The sequence below is a fragment of the Chanodichthys erythropterus genome, chromosome 12, assembly GCF_024489055.1.
Source record: "Chanodichthys erythropterus isolate Z2021 chromosome 12, ASM2448905v1, whole genome shotgun sequence".
NCBI classification, from domain to species: Eukaryota; Metazoa; Chordata; class Actinopteri; order Cypriniformes; family Xenocyprididae; genus Chanodichthys; species Chanodichthys erythropterus.
Window position 1 is genome coordinate 48,209,455 of NC_090232.1, and position 17,856 is coordinate 48,227,310.

Below are 17,856 nucleotides of genomic sequence, written 5' to 3' on the forward strand. Positions count from 1 at the left end.
GCTGCAGATTTTTTCTGTCACTGCTAAAAAAAAAATTCCATCAATGATGGAAAATTTTCGGTTAACGCGACCTTTGAGATTATATATTATATACACGCCACACTGCCGCCGGTGACACTCCACGACCGCTGTGGCGCGGTTGTCATGCCGACCGTCACAGCCCTATGTGAGGCATAAAGTTTATTAGGTAATTTGGCACTTTTCTTATTACTTGAAGATCGGATCTGTATCGGCCGATACTGAATCCTAGGTATCGGAATCGGTATCGGAAGCGAAAAAGGCGGATTGGTGCATCCCTAACAGCAACTACATAAATTTATCCATTAACCATTCAGAATCGTCCAGTTTCATTCTAAAAGTTGTAACTTCTTCCTGAGTCTCTCCATCAGTGTCGACTCCGGTTTGAACAATGCAACGCCGGGTCCACACCGCAAACGGCAGCAGAGCGGAACTGCAGCTGCAGAGACGCGCGAGTATTCACACTGGAAGCTTTTGTACAGCATCACAGCAGCGGCTTGAAGCTGCATATAAAGTGAGCATTTCTTTACAAAGACAGCTATAAATGTGTTTTTATAATTGGTCATTGTTAAACTTGATAGTCTTGAAAGTTTGTTAACATGCAAGGTGTACAACACTCACATATAAACATAAAGCCTAAATAAAAATAAATAAATAAAAGCCTCCTGTCATCCATTGCTGCACACGAATGAGGTAAGCTTTGTGTTTTACATCATCTGACGCATGAACATGTTTGCAAGACTGCAAACTCGGCGAAAAAGACAGCAAACTCGGGTTTGATTTGGGTATGCAAGAGCCTATATGGCTGTCTGTGTAATAACTAAAATAATGTTTATATATCATATTTTCTGGCTAGTTTAGTTTAGTTTTCTATAATAAACCATACTTTAACCCAAACTGAATAATTAAAAACACGTTTAAATGAGTAAATCTTCTATAAATATTTTTTAATATTAATTTTCTCTCCTGACATACTTCAGTTCTTGTTAAAACACACTAGATATGCTTATTCTGTGCATTTTGAGTACTTTTTTGTGTGAAATCACTTTTATTTTGTCCATCAAAGGTGTACTTTCACTTTAATTGAGCGTTAGCAGAGCAGCAAAAATAGACCCAGCGGCGAAACGATCGCGGCACTGCTGCTCCTGCTCTGCTCCTGCTCCGCGCTGCCGCGCAGCCTCTGTGTGCGGTGTGAACGCTCTCATCTGTTAACATGGACGCCGAAAAAATATGCGCTGCTTCTGCTCTGCTGCCGCTTGCGGTGTGAACCCGGCCTAAGGCTGAACACCGTTACTGACAATCCTCATTTTGGCTGTGTGAGATTCTCCAGCTTTGTTGTTGTTGAGCAACCAAAGTGCTAGCTATCAGTGATGCGCGGGTCAATGTATAAACAACCCGCACCCGACCGACGTTTTCAACTAACCCGCCCGCAACTCGGACCGCAAAAAAAAAAGAAGAAAATATTGTACCCGACCCGCTTCCTGACCCGCATTTTTTTAAAAGCAGTAAATGCTCATTGTAGCGTCATTGGGCCATAGACGTAAGAACCCCCCATCAGCCTCCCTGGCCAATAATATCCGGCCTGTGGAGGAGAGAAATATTTCAGGACCTGACGTGGTGCCCTCAGAGGTGCAGCGGCGAGAGCAGGCAGTTCTTGAGGCGGCCCATCATTTTCCATTTCAGCTGTCAGATGCATATTATTGATGAATGCGATGTTTATGTTTCGACCCTGCTTAAAGAATTAGCCTAATCAGCAGGTCAACTGAGAGAAGGCCCACTTTTGGAAAAGTGTGAAAGCCCTTAGGAGCGCAAACCGTTCTTTTTCTGAATGTTGTAGTGTTATGTAATAAAGGCTTGATTTATTCATTTATTTCGTTTCATTTTCTTAACAATTAAGATGCTGCATGTGTTTATCCAGTCTAATCGAAGTGCGCGTCTCTCCCCCGACTTTCCCAACAAAAATCCCGCCCCCTCTTAGAAAATACATAAAACTGACATTACTGAGCTATATGCGTTTAAAAGTAACGTAGCCTATTAAAATTGTACGATTTCATTGCTCAGTTCAACGTGTTGGAAAATTGGGCATTTTGTCCCGCATCAGCATTTATTCAAAAGTTAATAACGCTCAACATTCAAAAGGTAAATAAGGATTTCTCACTTGTATTAGTAGGCTTGGCTATTTCGCCACGTGAATGCCCAATTGAAGCTCTCACAAGCACAAAATGCAGGGATAGAATATGTTAATAAAGTATTTATTAACGCATTTTAGACGAACAAAAACAGGTAGGCTAAGCCAAAGACTGAGGCTACAATAACCATAAATAAATGTTCACAAATACCCATGAAAGTAAAACTGAAACCTTTATTAAGTAAAACTGAAAATTACAAAGGTTTAATTGGCAACTTTATTTCAAACGACCCGACCTACCGCGACCCGAATATCATTAAAAATATTTTTGGATGACTCGTAACCGCGGGTGACCACGGATGACCGCAGGCACCCGCTCATTTTGGATCAACCCGCGCATCACTGCTAGCTATTAAAGCTCTGCCCTCTTCTGGAAAGGGGGCTGGGAACAGCAGCTCATTTGCATTTAAAGGTACACACACAAAAACTATGTGTTTTTGCTCACACCCAAATAGGGGCAAATTTGACAAGATATAATAAATTATATGTGTGGGATTTTGAGCTGAAACTTCACAGACACATTCTGGGGACACCAGAGACTTATATTGTGAAAGGGGCATTATAGGTCACCTTTAAACTTCTGACATCACTTTCTTTCTTTCTTCTGTAAAACACAAAATAAGTTATTTTTTAGAATGTCTGTGCTGCTTTTCAATTCAACAAAAATATAAGTGACAATTTGCTGTCAGGCTCCAATGCTTCAAAACTTCCATTTTTTTTTTTTTTTTTTTTTTTTTTTTTTTAATGTTTTAAATGTTTTCTTGGTTTTACAAATGATAAGGGAACATTCCATTTTATCATTCTTCAAACATTCTGAGAATGAAACTTTTTAAATGTTCCATGAAAGTTCTGAAACAAGCAGTAACATTTAAAAAATGTTAGATAAGCATCCAACTAAAACATTTCAGAAAAAAAAAAAAAAAAAACATTCCATGAATGATGTACAAATAATGTTCTCAAAACGTTATTAAAGACCAGATAATTTTGAACAAACATTGCATTAACATTTCTGAAAGCATGTTTAACTTTCAGAGAACCAGAACATTCTGAGAACATTCCCTGTTAGCTGGGAAAGTGCCATAACAGTGATGATATGCACTATATTCCAAGTGTACATAAGCCATATAATAGCTTTATGCGAGAAACACCATATTGTAGTCTCAGAAAATCCTCCCACCATAACTCTCAAATCTCATTGAAATGACATGTGGATGTTTAAGCGTTTGCATTCAGTGCTAAACCGAGTCGCTGTGTGATGAATGGCACCCAGAACTAATAAGGATCCAGAGTCATTAATATATGTCACTATATATGAACTAGCAGCTAAAATAAGACTGATTATATTTTCTTTAAAGGAACAACTGTTTGTTTTCTCAGGGAAATGGCCTGGCTCTGTTTAATCCATTCAGGTGAGTGTGTGTGCGCTTCCCCATGAGACGGACCAGTGATTCGCAGCCCTACCTGAATATAAATAAACTTTCAATGGGCTTTGAGGGGGATACGATCACGTTAGCAGGGTTGTGTTTCTAATCACGTAGTGACATGGTTTGATGTCAGTGACAGACGTGAGTGAGTGTGATTCAACCTGACCACCTGCATGAAGAACAGACTGCAGTAAATACAGACAAAAAACAAAGAAAATTAGCTTGTCTCAAAACTGCTTCGCCGCCTACACCTACATAGGCAGCACCTTAAAATCCTAAACAGGGAATCTCATACGTGAATGATTTGACACGCTCTACACTAGCAAAAACTCACATTCTCAATCGATTCAAATTGTTTGATGTTACAGTGTTGCTAATCTAACAATGTAAATCTGCAATATGCATAAAAAAAGAAAACAAATATTGGCAAATATTGACAAATATAAGCAAAATATTGTTATATTTTAATATAATAATATATTATGTTGAGTAAAAGATTTGAAAGTTAAAGATTAACTGTTATCAATTCTTTTCAATAGTGTGAAGTAGTTTATTTATAATAAACTGCTCTGCTTTTGACAGCAACCTAGAAATGAAACACAAACACAGACACTCAAACACACACAGAGAGAGAGAGAGAGAGAGAGAGAGAGAGAGAGAGAGAGAGAGAGAGAGAGAGAGAGAGAGAGAGAGAGAGAGAAAGTAATTCATTCAGTAATGGTTATGTCCACTTTTCTATAAACAGACTAAATTAAATAAGCTAAAGTGAATTTTATATAATGGCAGACAAGGTAAAATAGCACAAAAATAACTTAATTGACACAATGACACACAGATGCACACATAAACAGCTCAGTCTCTTAAGAATATTTAAAATTACAATTCTGTAATTATTTTTGTCATTCTAATCCAATCATGTTATTTATTTCCATTGATGCCATTTTAATATTACTTCTACAGGTGCTGGTCATATAATTAGAATATCATCAAAAAGTTAATTTATTTCACTAATTCCATTCAAAAAGTGAAACTTGTATATTATATTCATTCATTACACACAGACTGATATATTTCAAATGTTTATTTCTTTTAATTTTGATGATTATTACTGACAACTAAGGAAAATCCCAAATTCAGGATCTCAGAATATTAGAATATTGTGAAAAGATTCAATATTGAAGACACCTGGTGCCACACTCTAATCAGCTAATTAACTCAAAAGGCCTTTAAATGGTCTCTCAGTCCATTTATGTAGGCTACACAATTATGGGGAAGACTGCTGACTTGACAGTTGTCCAAAAGACGACCATTGACACCTTGCACAAGGAGGGAAAGACACAAAAGGTCACTACAAAAGAGGCTGGCTGTTCACAGAGCTCTGTGTCCAAGCTCATTAATAGAGAGGAAAAGGGAAGGAAAAGATGTGGTAGAAAAAAGTGTACAACCGCACCCTAGAGAGGATTGTGAAACAAAACCCATTCAAGAATGTTGGGAAGATTCACAAAGAGTGGACTGCAGCTGGAGTCAGTGCTTCAAGAACCACTACGCACAGAAATATGCAAGACATGGGTTTCAGCGGTCGCATTCCTTGTGTCAAGCCACTCTTGAACAACAGACAGTGTCAGAAGCGGCTAAAGACAAAAAGGACTGGACTGCTGCTGAGTGGTCCAAAGTTATGTTCTCTGATGAAAGTAAATTTTGCATTTCCTTTGGAAATCAGGGTCCCAGAGTCTGGAGGAAGAGAGGAGAGGCACACAATCCACGTTGCTTGAGGTCCAGTGTAAAGTTTCCACAGTCAGTGATGGTTTGGGGTGCCATGTCATCTGCTGGTGTTGGTCCACTGTGTTTTCTGAGGTCCAAGGTCAACGCAGCCGTATACCAGGAAGTTTTAGAGCTCTTCATGCTTCCTGCTGCTGACCAACTTTATGGAGATGCAGATTTCATTTTCCAACAGGACTTGGCACCTTCACACAGTGCCAAAGCTACCAGGACCTGCATTAAGGACAATGGTATCCCTGTTCTTAATTGGCCAGCAAACTCACCTGACCTTAACCCCATAGAAAATCTATGGGGTATTGTGAAGAGGAAGATGTGATATGCCAGACCCAACAATGCAGAAGAGCTGAAGGCCACTATCAGAGCAACCTGGGCTCTCATAACACCTGAGCAGTGCCACAGACTGATCGACTCCATGCCACGCTGCATTGCTGCAGTAATTCAGGCAAAAGGAGCCCCAACTAAGTATTGAGTGCTGTACATGCTCATACTTTTCATGTTCATACTTTTCAGTTGGCCAAGATTTCTAAAAATCCTTTCTTTGTATCGGTCTAAAGTAATATTCTAATTTTCTGAGATCCTGAATTTGGGATTTTCCTTAGTTATCAGTTATAATCATTAAAATTAAAAGAAATAAACATTTGAAATATATCAATCTGTGTGTAATGAATGAATATAATATACAAGTTTACTTTTTGAATGGAATTAGTGAAATAAATCAACTTTTTGATGGCATTCTAATTATATGACCAGCACCTGTATATTATTAACAAAACATAAAAAAATATATATTTTGAATAAGCTTTTCTTTTAGGTCCCCTATTATGACCCGTTCTACGGGATGTAATATAAGTCTCTGGTGAATGTGTCTGTGAAGTTTCAGCTCACAATACCCCACAGATAATTTATTATAGTCCAATTTGCCACTTATTTGGGGAATGAGCAAAAACATGCATGAGTCTTTACAGCTTGTGCTTTGGATACTCCGACAACAACAGAACTGGAAAATCTCACACAATCTCTATATGAGAATATATGCTGCATGGATATAGAACAGGTATTGTTTTAAGTAAGGTTATAAACATACTTAAAAGATGTTAATATGAATTATTCACATTCTGAAAATCGGATTTGGAAACATTCACAAAATATGAAGTGTGATACTTAATTGTTCTAGATGTGAGGTTTGAACACGAACAGTTGGTATCAACCCGTCTTTCAGAATCAACTTTTGTGCAAATCCAGACCTTTGTTTGCGAAGAAATCCGGCGTAAAATGATTTGCACAAGCATACAAGACTTAATCTAATTTCTTCGGCACATTTCCTTCACAAATGAAATTCATCCACTGTGTCCTCAGTGGCTCAGATGCTGGGAGTCTATGGAAACTGTTTATTGGTACATCCAAAAACAGAACATATGTGGCACAGACATCATATCAATAGCTATATATACATGGCGGACTATGTGTGGCTCACTCAGGGTGGGATCTATTTTAATAAGGCAGATCATCACCAGTGGGCGGGGCTTGTCATAAAAACCTTAAACGCTCTGCTGTGAGCGCTTGAGAGCACTTCGGCAGCACCGCTTTTTTTTTCTTTTTTCAGTTGAGACACTTTGCTTGCTATGATACGGAAAATATGTGGAAGTGTTACTAGTATATCAGATAGTTTGTCATTTCAGATAACAGATAGTTTGTTTCTGTACTGTTTCTGTATAAAAATGTCGATTCAACGTAAAGTATTTTCTCTGGTTCTTGATTTAAATTATTTTGTTCCGTTACTATGCTTGTTGTCGTCGTCTGTTGACGTTGTACAAGCAGAATGCGGCAGTTGGTCGGTGTTGTATTTGTCCCGCCTCTCCTCCACTGTGATTGGATGGCTGGGTACAAAGTGACAGAGATGAGTGCTACATTTTACCCAAAGTTGAACATTCTTCAACTCTCGGTGACCGGAAAAAAACACTGAACACTCAGCACTTCAGCATGAAATAGACGCTCGGCACCTCGTTACATTCCTGGCTTTAGGCCTGGGCAATAAAACGGTATTGATATTTATCGATGTCTTAAATCGATAATGATAGAAAAAAAATTCGATATAACTCTTGATATAGTTTCACTTAAATGCATTAAAATGTAAGCAGACATTAAGTTTGGTTGCATGAACAACTCTCAAGCTCACTCCATCCCTGGATCACAAACAGACAAGCTACGAGTGACACGCAAACAAGTTGCTGTGGAGAAACACATGAAAATGAGTGCTGTACCTGCCAGTGATGAGGAGATATTGAATAAAACAGCACATGTCAGCTCGTCAGTGTGGCAGTTTCATGGTTTCCTTACTACTTACAGTTGTTCTACTACAAAGTTCATCTTGAGAGAGCAGTTGTCTTGTCGGTATTAACAGCTGCATAGTGTTTTCAACCACATAGTATCTTTATTTCGGTGTTACAAATATGCAAATTATCACAGAAGCACTAAGATAGAGAGATAATGAGCTCCACCTGCGAGGCACATCGGCCTTGAGTCTCTCACAGAGGAGCTCCGGAAGCATAAAAGGAGGAGCGACGACAGTGAAGGACGAGAGAGGAGCAGGCCTGGACTTTATTTCATGTTTTATTATTTATTATGACCGCGAGGGTCTGCCGGCATTACTTTCATTTTGTATTTGTTTATTTTGAATTAAAGTTTTGTTGAACGTTCGCCGGTTCCCACCTCCTTCTTCCTTATCTACGAACTTTGTTACAGTTATCAATCAAAGAAAGAAAGAAAGAAAGAAAGAAAGAAAGAAAGAAAGAAAGAAAGAAAGAAAGAAAGAAAGAAAGAAACTTGGCGCTGAAAATGACGCATTTATCAATTACATTGTTTCACCACCAGGTGGCGACAAGTGAGTGTTAAAAAATGTATTTGAATCTTCATTCAACAGATTCTTTCAAATACACTGATTCATCCAGTAATGAAACAAGAGTATTTATGAGTGAGTTCTTGAATCATACAAAAAAAAAAAAAATCAAATGAATTTAAAATAAACTGCAGCAATTAATATTTTGTCAGAACTTCTTGTAAATTACATGTTATTTTGTTTAGTTGTCATTCAGAATCATGATCTCAGTTTGAAACAAAAAAAAAGTGTTTTTCAATTTATCCAGAATTGTGCAGCTCTAACTTTCTTTAAATGTGCCATAGAATGTTCTTTCACAAGATGTGTCCCCTGAATGCAGTGCTTCACACAGGTTTGAAATATACTTGCGGTGGTAGCCGGGCAAAAAATCCTCCTATTACCCATGTCACAAAAATGGTCTACTACATGTGACAAACAAATAATGTGTGATTTTTAACAGTATTTTTATTTATTGAAATTAATTTTAATTACATAACATATTACATTTAATATACAATATTTACATACTAATATGCATTATTATGCATTGTAAATTATGCAAAATTACAGCATTTAAATGGTTCACCTTTTCCTATGTTCTCCTTGCTGTCATATAGTGTCTCTCTCAGTGAATGGGACACAGATTTTACTAGTAAAATTTATAAAATGAATAATATGTGTTAAATAATGTTCTTAGTGTTTTCTTCCTGTGGAGGAGACTACAATAATTTACTATGAATTAAATGGAAATCAAATTAAATACAATTTATTGTGTAACCAAAATACCAATAATGGCCAAAAGAAAAAACTTAGCGTGTGCCTTTAATTATAAACAAGCCCGAAATACACAGGTACTCTTATTTTGAAATGTCTGTACTATTGCAGGCTGATCCTTCAGATTCTTACAGTCGTCTAAAACATTTTATGTAAAGGCCATAAAGTAGACATTGTAATAATTCATCAACTTGAGTTCATTAGCAATCGCTTGGCATAAATCTGTGCTTTTCATTGATTGAGAATCACTTTGAAGCAGTCTGAAGCGCTGTCGCGTGATCTTGTTAAACGCACAACAGCGCCGCCTAGTGACTTTGCAAAATGCAGCGCCCGTTTAAAAGGTTACTAGGAGTAAACAGTTCTGACGCACACATAACGAGCAGGTATGAAACGACTAGTTAATCGATTGCGGATGGTTTCATTATCTTGGGCGGATATAAAAGTATAAGAGGATAAAAATAATAAAAGCAAAAATATGTCTCAGAATATACTTGGGCGGCCCGCCCAAGTAAAGTCTATGTGTGGGAAGCACTGGAATGTGTCTGTGAAGTTTCATCTCAAAAAACTGCCTATTTTGGGGCATCATTATAAATGCGCAGATTCAGCGCGTGGCCCCTTTAAATCCTCGCACTCCCCGAACCAGAGCTTGCGACTCTATAATACATTCCATAAACAAGTTCACACAGCTAATATAACCCTCAAAATGGATCTTTACAAAGTGTTCGTCACGCAGCCTGCATAAAGTCTGCTGATTCAGCTGTGCGCAGATCCAGGCGTTAATACTGGCTGCCCTTGTCTAATGCCTTGAACATGTGTTGGCATATGCAAATATTGGGGGCGTACATATTAATGATACCCACTGTTACGTAACAGTTTTTTAAACTTTTTAAAGTTGACACTTCTCAACCAATAATTAAATTTATTTAATTTCAGCTTAACTTCAATTGACTGAAAATTATATTTAATAGATTTAGCTAACAATAACAACACTTTTTTCCATTGAACATGGACCGATGTGTCAATTCATTCACTTATGACACACAAATCAACCAACAGCATCACAAATGGAGATTCAGAGCTTCAGAGGTTGTGAAATCAAGGTCAGAGTTGAATATGTGTAAATATGGTGCTTCTGTTTCTTACACTGAGCTATCACACAACTTTAACACACATATCATATGGACCATGAAATCATGACAGAATATTAATGGAGGAATACTATAATAATATAAACTCTGTAAGGGTGGTGTGGTTTGGTTTATTCGGGGACACATACGAACGCCTTACATGACCATGATCAGTCCATCCCCGAACACCCAAACCCAGAACAAATAATCCGCTAAAGCAGAAACGCTCTTGTAACAATCCCAGGAGATTAACAGCACATTTGAGCTCCAGCGCAACTATTAAAATATTGCTGATCATGTTTTCACTGTATCACATTCAAACACTCCAGGAATACAAAGTCAATATTATCCTCCTGTAACACTCCACTGTTTGCTTAAAGCTCTGGACGCCTGCTTCTAATTATGGATCAATTTGCTGTACTAAACTGTTCCTCACACACACACACACGCTGGAGAAGCGATGTGTGCAGCCTCTCAAAGCAGAGCACACTCACTCAGGGGAATGAATGACTTCTGCATAAGATAAACACTATAGCCAACATTTCCTTTAATGACCAGACAAGTGAACATTAGCAGCCAGCGTGAAGAAATTATCTCGTGCTGTGCAGACTGTTTACTAAAACTCACTATCAATATACCCTTCATCACTTGAACATCATGAACATCACAGCGTCAGAAAGAACATCTGCCCCTGGGATGTGCAGTTAGCCTTATCAATCAGGAAATCATATTAAAATGTTTACAATTATTGTTATTATTTGGCGGAGTGGAAGGAGCCTATATAGCCTAATATATATATATATATATATATATATATATATATATATATATATATATATATATATATATATATATATACAAGTTATATACATACATACATACACACACACACACACATTTAAAGCACAAAAATGAGAAAATGTTTACTTGAAGGAGCTATTTCTAACTTAAAATGATAAAAAAAACTTTCATTTGCATAATCAAAGGTTTTTTATAACATTTACATACAACAGGATGCTGCAATATAATATTACCTTCTAGTAGCCTTTGACTAGCAAATCATAATTTGCTCAAATCACACTGACAATCACAAATGGTCAAGTATAAATATCTTGAATGCTTTACTTATCTGCCCACCATCCTGCTGGATCTTCAAGAACCCGAAGAGACCTGAATCTGGATTCAGATTTTGTGTTTTGAGCGCTTTTCTGAGACTAAAATGTACTATGTGATTGTATCCTCTCATAAACTCCGTCAATGACAGTTTGACCGTCACCAATACAAAGTTAAATCCTCATAAAGCGCAGCTCAGCTTTGATGTAAGCTCTGTTAAAGTGTTATTTGAATGCGCAAACATCTTTTATAAGTCGTTAAACATGTTACTCAGGAGAAAAGAAATCGCCTCAGGTGGAGCAGGTGTTGAGCGCGCGCGCGCGCAACGGACTCAGCGGTCGCGCGCTTCTTCAACAGACCACTTTCGCTGATCAATAAAAACCAATTGTCGAAAACGCTTGAAATCAGTAGGACTCACCCGAAGAGCGTTCAGCGCGAGCTTCATCTCTCAAACTGCTCATCTTCCTCAGTAAATCCAAGAGTTCGTTTAGCGCGCGCGTAGGGCTAATCCACCACAGCACAAACTGATCAGTGATCAATGGCGAGTAGAAAAACTTAAAGGCTCAATAGTTTCCCTGCCTTTCGTCCCTCATGTGCCGCTGTTTCCTGCGGCTGAGTGCAGAGCGCGTGTGGGATCAGATCCGTTACCGGGAGCCCTGCGTGACGTCACTGCGGCGCCCGCGGGCGGCATGTTTACTACAGCAGAATGTGCGCGAGAGATCAATATCGGTTAAAATGTAATTAAGGCTCGGGGCCTTGATCTTCGCGGAAATGGACGGGTCTGGACAAATAAGAAAATAAAAACATAGGAAATGTGTTTATTAACTGCACACAAAACTCAAAAAAATACTTCCATTAGTGACAGTTTTATCATTAATGCATGCATTTTATACAAAAATCAGTTTTTGCAGAAGTCCAGCTAGTCTTTTCTAAACCAGCAAACTTAGCAAGCTTTTTTTTCCCCCCTAGCAATGTCTGTGTCATATTTCATCCAAAAATCAATAGAGTATAATACATTAAGACATATATTTGCTAACTGAAATGATAGAAAACCTATTTTAAGGACCATTAAGATTTTGTGGCATTACGTTTAAGATAATTATGACAGTATTATAATGCAAAAATAAATAAATAATTGCTTTGTAAAGCTAGTATTTGATTTATTGTTCATTTTAATTAATTTAATTAGAGATGATTTTGTATTCGTTTTAATTCAAAATGACTTTCATGACTATATTACAGTAAATGTGAGTCTAATTAAAGAGAATAATTAAAATAACAGACTTCAGAGTAAAACGTGCTTTTGTTCATTGTGACAAAGATTTATGACCCTCTCATATTTCCAAACGATTTTCCTTAAATTAAGGATTAATATAAGGAGCACAATGCTTCTCAATTAAATAAAGATGTCAGAGTAAAATACCACAAAATCAAAAGAGAAAAATAAGAAATATAAAATTAAAATGATATTTTATAGCGTCATTATGGCATTTCTCATTACAGTAGGATGTCTTCGTTCTGACCTAAAGACGTTCTAATAACCAATTTTGAAAATAATATTGCACAAATTAATTATTAACATTTGTATGTATGCTTCTATATTTGGCGATGACAAATGGTTCAATTTAACGAGCGAGTCCAGCATCAGCTCTCAGGTTCAGACGAGGCTTTGTATGTGCCTCTCAGGTATTGAGTGTCTCTCTGCATACAGGACCAGGACACATGATACTAAAGACACATCCAGCCCAAACCACACACACACACACACACACTGTGCTTCAACCCCAAAATCCCCTTGAAGAGACTGTGAGCCATCATGTAAATATATTCTTAAAGCCATTTAACTGTCCCTTAGAAAATCACGATTCTGCATAAAACTAAACAAAACCACCTTCTTACAACATACATTTAGACAGAGCAGCTCATGCTCTAATGAACTTTGACCTCAGCTGATAAACATGTTTGCCAACACACTCAGATATGAAACGTGATAGGAATAAAAATAGTATGAAAAACAGTACGTAATAAATATTTCAATGCCACATTGTTGTCACATAACCTCATTAGTCCGATCAAAAATAGACGTTTCAAACTGCTACTGATATTACTTCCAGAGCAACGTCTAAGCAATGATTTTCCTCGAGGCATTCATACAAATTTGCATTGTAGTAGGCGAATTGAAATACAGCCAGAAGTGTGCAGTGATGCATTGTGGGTGGATCTGATCTGGATTCTCAGCACATGTGTACTTCTGGCTCTCTGTAAAGATCTGAACTCTCAGACATTCTTAGATCAGAGCGACTCCGTCTCACTGCATCTGCAGGACAACACAGAGCAGATCCGGCCTCATAAGAGCACCTATACAGACAGACTGAAAGAGGATTCATCTCGCCACCAGGGAGTTTTTGCTGATTTAGCACAATATTACCAGCCGCTTCAGAGAGAAACACACAAATGTATGCCGAGTCAGGACTATACTGCTGGAAACAACGTCAGTTTTGCTGAACGTATGGAAAGAGGAGTGCAAGAGGACGAACTGTCGGAAAGATGATAAAACAGCTCATTGAATTTGTAGTTTCACTGACCTGTTTGTCTTTATTAAATCACCTCTTTCAGACAGATATGATCTTATTATACACACTCAGTGACACCAGCAACACAACATCCATAAATCTGACTTCACAGGCTATTATGGTTACACATTTTAAAATTTGTTTTATTTTAATAGCATTTTCAAATTAGCTTTAAGCGTCTTAGTTTTAGTTACATTTCATATGTAAATATAGTTAAGAATCATTTGAAGAATAAACATTAACATAAGTTATTCACATTAGTAACTTATGGAACTGAAACCTCGGTGTCCATTTTCATGGCCTTCCTGCTTCAGTCTCTCTGCCGCTGGAAAGCTTTTCTAATATTACCGCTGGTCCTGAAGCACTTGCCTGATCATAACCCTTCTTTTTTCAGTGATGTTCCTCTGACCTTTTCTCTTTTGTAATGTCTCTCAGCCATCTCTCTTTCTACAGTCTTTCTTCAAATCTATCCTTCCCATCATGATTGGACACGCCCCCTACGGCTGATTGGCTTGCTATCCTTCCCATCATGATTGGACACGTCCCACTGACTGGCTCACTCTCTCCTCCCCCATCACAACTGGACATGCCGCCTACCACTGATTGGCTCACCCTCTTTCCTCCCCATCATAAATGGACATGCCCCCTACTACTCAACATCATGAGTAGACCGGCCCCCTATTGCTGACTGGCTCACTCTCTCTCCTACCTCATCACGAGTGGACACGCCCCCTATTGCTGACTGGCTCACTCTCTCTCCTCCCCCAACACGAGTGAACACGCCCCCTACCACTGATTGGCTCACCCTCTTTCCTCCCCATCATAAATGGACATGCCCCCTACTACTCAACATCATGAGTAGACCGGCCCCCTATTGCTGACTGGCTCACTCTCTCTCCTACCTCATCACGAGTGGACACGCCCCCTATTGCTGACTGGCTCACTCTCTCTCCTACCTCATCACGAGTGGACACGCCCCCTATTGCTGACTGGCTCACTCACTCTCTCTCCTCCCCCATTACAACTGGACACACCCCCTACCACTGATTGGCTCACTCTCTTTCCTCCCTGTCATAAGTAGACACGCCCCCTACCACTGATTGGCTCACTCTCTTTCCTCCCTATCATAAGTGGACACGCCCCGTACTGCTGACTGGCTCACTCTCCTCAACATTATGAGTAGACTGGCCCCTATTGTTGATTGGCTCACTCTCTCTCCCCCCCATCATGAGTGGACACGCCCCCTACTGCTGATTGGCTCACTCTCTCTCCCCCATCATGATTGGACACGCCCCCTACTGTTGATTTGCTCACTCTCTCTCCCCCCATCATGAGTGAACACACCTCCTACTGCTGATTGGCTCACTCTCTCTCCCTCCATCATGAGTGGACACGCCCCCTACTGCTGATTGGCTCACTCTCTCTCCCCCCATCATGAGTGGACACGCCCCCTACTGCTGATTGGCTCACTCTCTCTCCCCCATCATGATTGGACACGCCCCCTACTGTTGATTTGCTCACTCTCTCTCCTCCCCCATCATGAGTGAACACGCCCCCTACTGTTGATTGGCTCACTCTCTCTCCCCCATCATGAATGGACACGCCCCCTACTGCTGATTGGCTCACTCTCTCTCCCCCATCATGAGTGAACACGCCTCCTACTGTTGATTGGCTCACTCTCTCTCCCCCATCATGATTGGACACGCCCCCTACTGTTTATTGGCTCACTCTCTCCCCCCATCATGATTGGACACGCCCCCTACTGTTGATTGGCTCACTCTCTCTCCCCCCATCATGAGTGGACACGCCCCCTACTGTTGATTGGCTCACTCTCTCTCCCCCATCATGATTGGACACGCCCCCTACTGTTGATTGGCTCACTCTCTCTCCCCCCATCATGAGTGGACACGCCCCGTACTGCTGATTGGCTCACTCTCTGTCCCCCCATCATGAGTGGACACACCTCCTACTGTTGATTGGCTCACTCTCTCTCCCTCCATCATGAGTGGACACGCCCCCTACTGTTGATTGGCTCACTCTCTCTCCCCCATCATGATTGGACACGCCCCGTACTGCTGATTGGCTCACTCTCTCTCCCCCCATCATGAGTGGACACACCTCCTACTGTTGATTGGCTCACTCTCTCTCCCTCCATCATGAGTGGACACGCCCCCTACTGTTGATTGGCTCACTCTCTCTCCCCCATCATGATTGGACACGCCCCCTACTGTTGATTGGCTCACTCTCTCTCCCCCCATCATGAGTGGACACGCCCCGTACTGCTGATTGGCTCACTCTCTCTCCCTCCATCGTGAGTGGACACACCTCCTACTGTTGATTGGCTCACTCCCTCTCCCTCCATCATGAGTGGACACACCTCCTACTGCTGATTGGCTCACTCTCTCTCCCCCCATCATGAGTGGACACGCCCCCTACTGCTGATTGAATAAAAATGTGTTGTGCTGCTCAGTCTGATCCACTTTCAACAGTGTTTCTCAAAAATCGCTTACTGCACCTTTTAAAATTTTAAGCAGCACAGCTGTTTTCAACATTAATAATAAGAAATGTTTCAAATCATCATATTAGAATGATTTCTGAAGGATCATGTGACACTGAAGACTGAAGTAATTATGCTGAAAATTCAGCTTTGATCACAGCAATAAATTACATTTGACAACATATTACAGTAGAAAACAGTTATTTGTATAATATTTCACAAAATTACTGTTTTACTGTGTTGTGTGTTCAATCAGCAAATAAATGCAGGCTTGGTGAGCAGAAGACACTTTAAAACACATAAAAAAAATCTTACTGACCTCAAACTTTCGAATGGTAGTGTCACAAAATGATGCATTTACATACTTAAAATATATTTAAATAATATGTAGGAACCAATGAAAATGGTTTGAAAATAACTGCACTTTAGATGAGTATCAGTAATTTTCCTACAGCATCGGTCAGTCTGTTCGACGCTGAGCTCAAGTGTTTTGTAGTACTGATTGCAGGGGCCGAGGTTTCAGCGTCTCCCTCAAGGACACAATGTTGATGAAGCGGCACCGTGACCTCAATTACTGCCTGAGATCACCGGCAACCTCTGTGTCAGCAGCCCAGATGAGGACTAGTTCACCCAGAAATGCAAATGCTGACATCATTTAGCCACCCTCATGTCATTCCCACCCAGCATGATTTTATCATTTTGCGCTTCACTGAAGATGGATGAGAGCATGAACATCTGACCTGCCTCTCTATACAAGGAAAGTAGAAGTGCAGATAAACCAATAAAAATAAAGGGCTGATAATTAATTAATTTAAGCCATCAGACTCTAAAGATAAGGAGAACATTATCTGTCAATATCACTTATATTTTGACTTCAGAAGACTAATATATTATATCATGCTTTTGGGGCTCAGCTTTTAAAATCTTCTGTATTTTAGGAGAGAAATTAATCATTTTGATTGTCATGACGACAAAACTGAACAAATCTCTGTCGGTGAAGTGTGCTGTTAGCATCTTTACAGAATAAATCAGACATGCTGCATTGCCTCAAGCAGCTCTTAAAAGCGCCAAATGCAGTGCTCATATCACACAAAATGAAATTATCCTTGATCTTTAGAAATAAAAGAGTCTGATGTACCCTGAAAACAGCAACTTTCACAACTTTCTCCTCAGTGAAAAAGACCATTTATGGCAACTAAGCTAAAAATGCCTCGTTTCTGATGTCAGAAACCAAATTAAATTAGCATTTAACCACCTACATTTACATAAACAAAACCTATTATGAATTCAGCAACTTCATGGTGAGGTAATACAGAGAATATAGGCAAGAAACTATTATAACTGAACATAAAAGTCATAACCTGAATGATTTTATACATACTAAATTAATTAAAAAATAATAATAATGATTTAGAAGAGATTTATATTGTGAACAAAGACACCCTGCAGGATTATGAATATATAAATAAACAAACCTTCCCTGATTCA

General features: G+C 39.3%; 1 protein-coding gene across 1 annotated transcript in view; it reads right to left on the bottom strand.

The window, feature by feature from the left end:
- Positions 1 to 11,936, bottom strand: part of gcgrb (glucagon receptor b) — a 65,042-nt gene extending 53,106 nt beyond the window's left edge. The window contains exon 1 of the mRNA XM_067403082.1: positions 11,717 to 11,936. The gene's annotated coding sequence lies outside the window, so the exon portion shown is untranslated. The remainder of the gene's footprint in view (positions 1 to 11,716) is intronic.
- Positions 11,937 to 17,856: the final 5,920 nt, after the last annotated feature.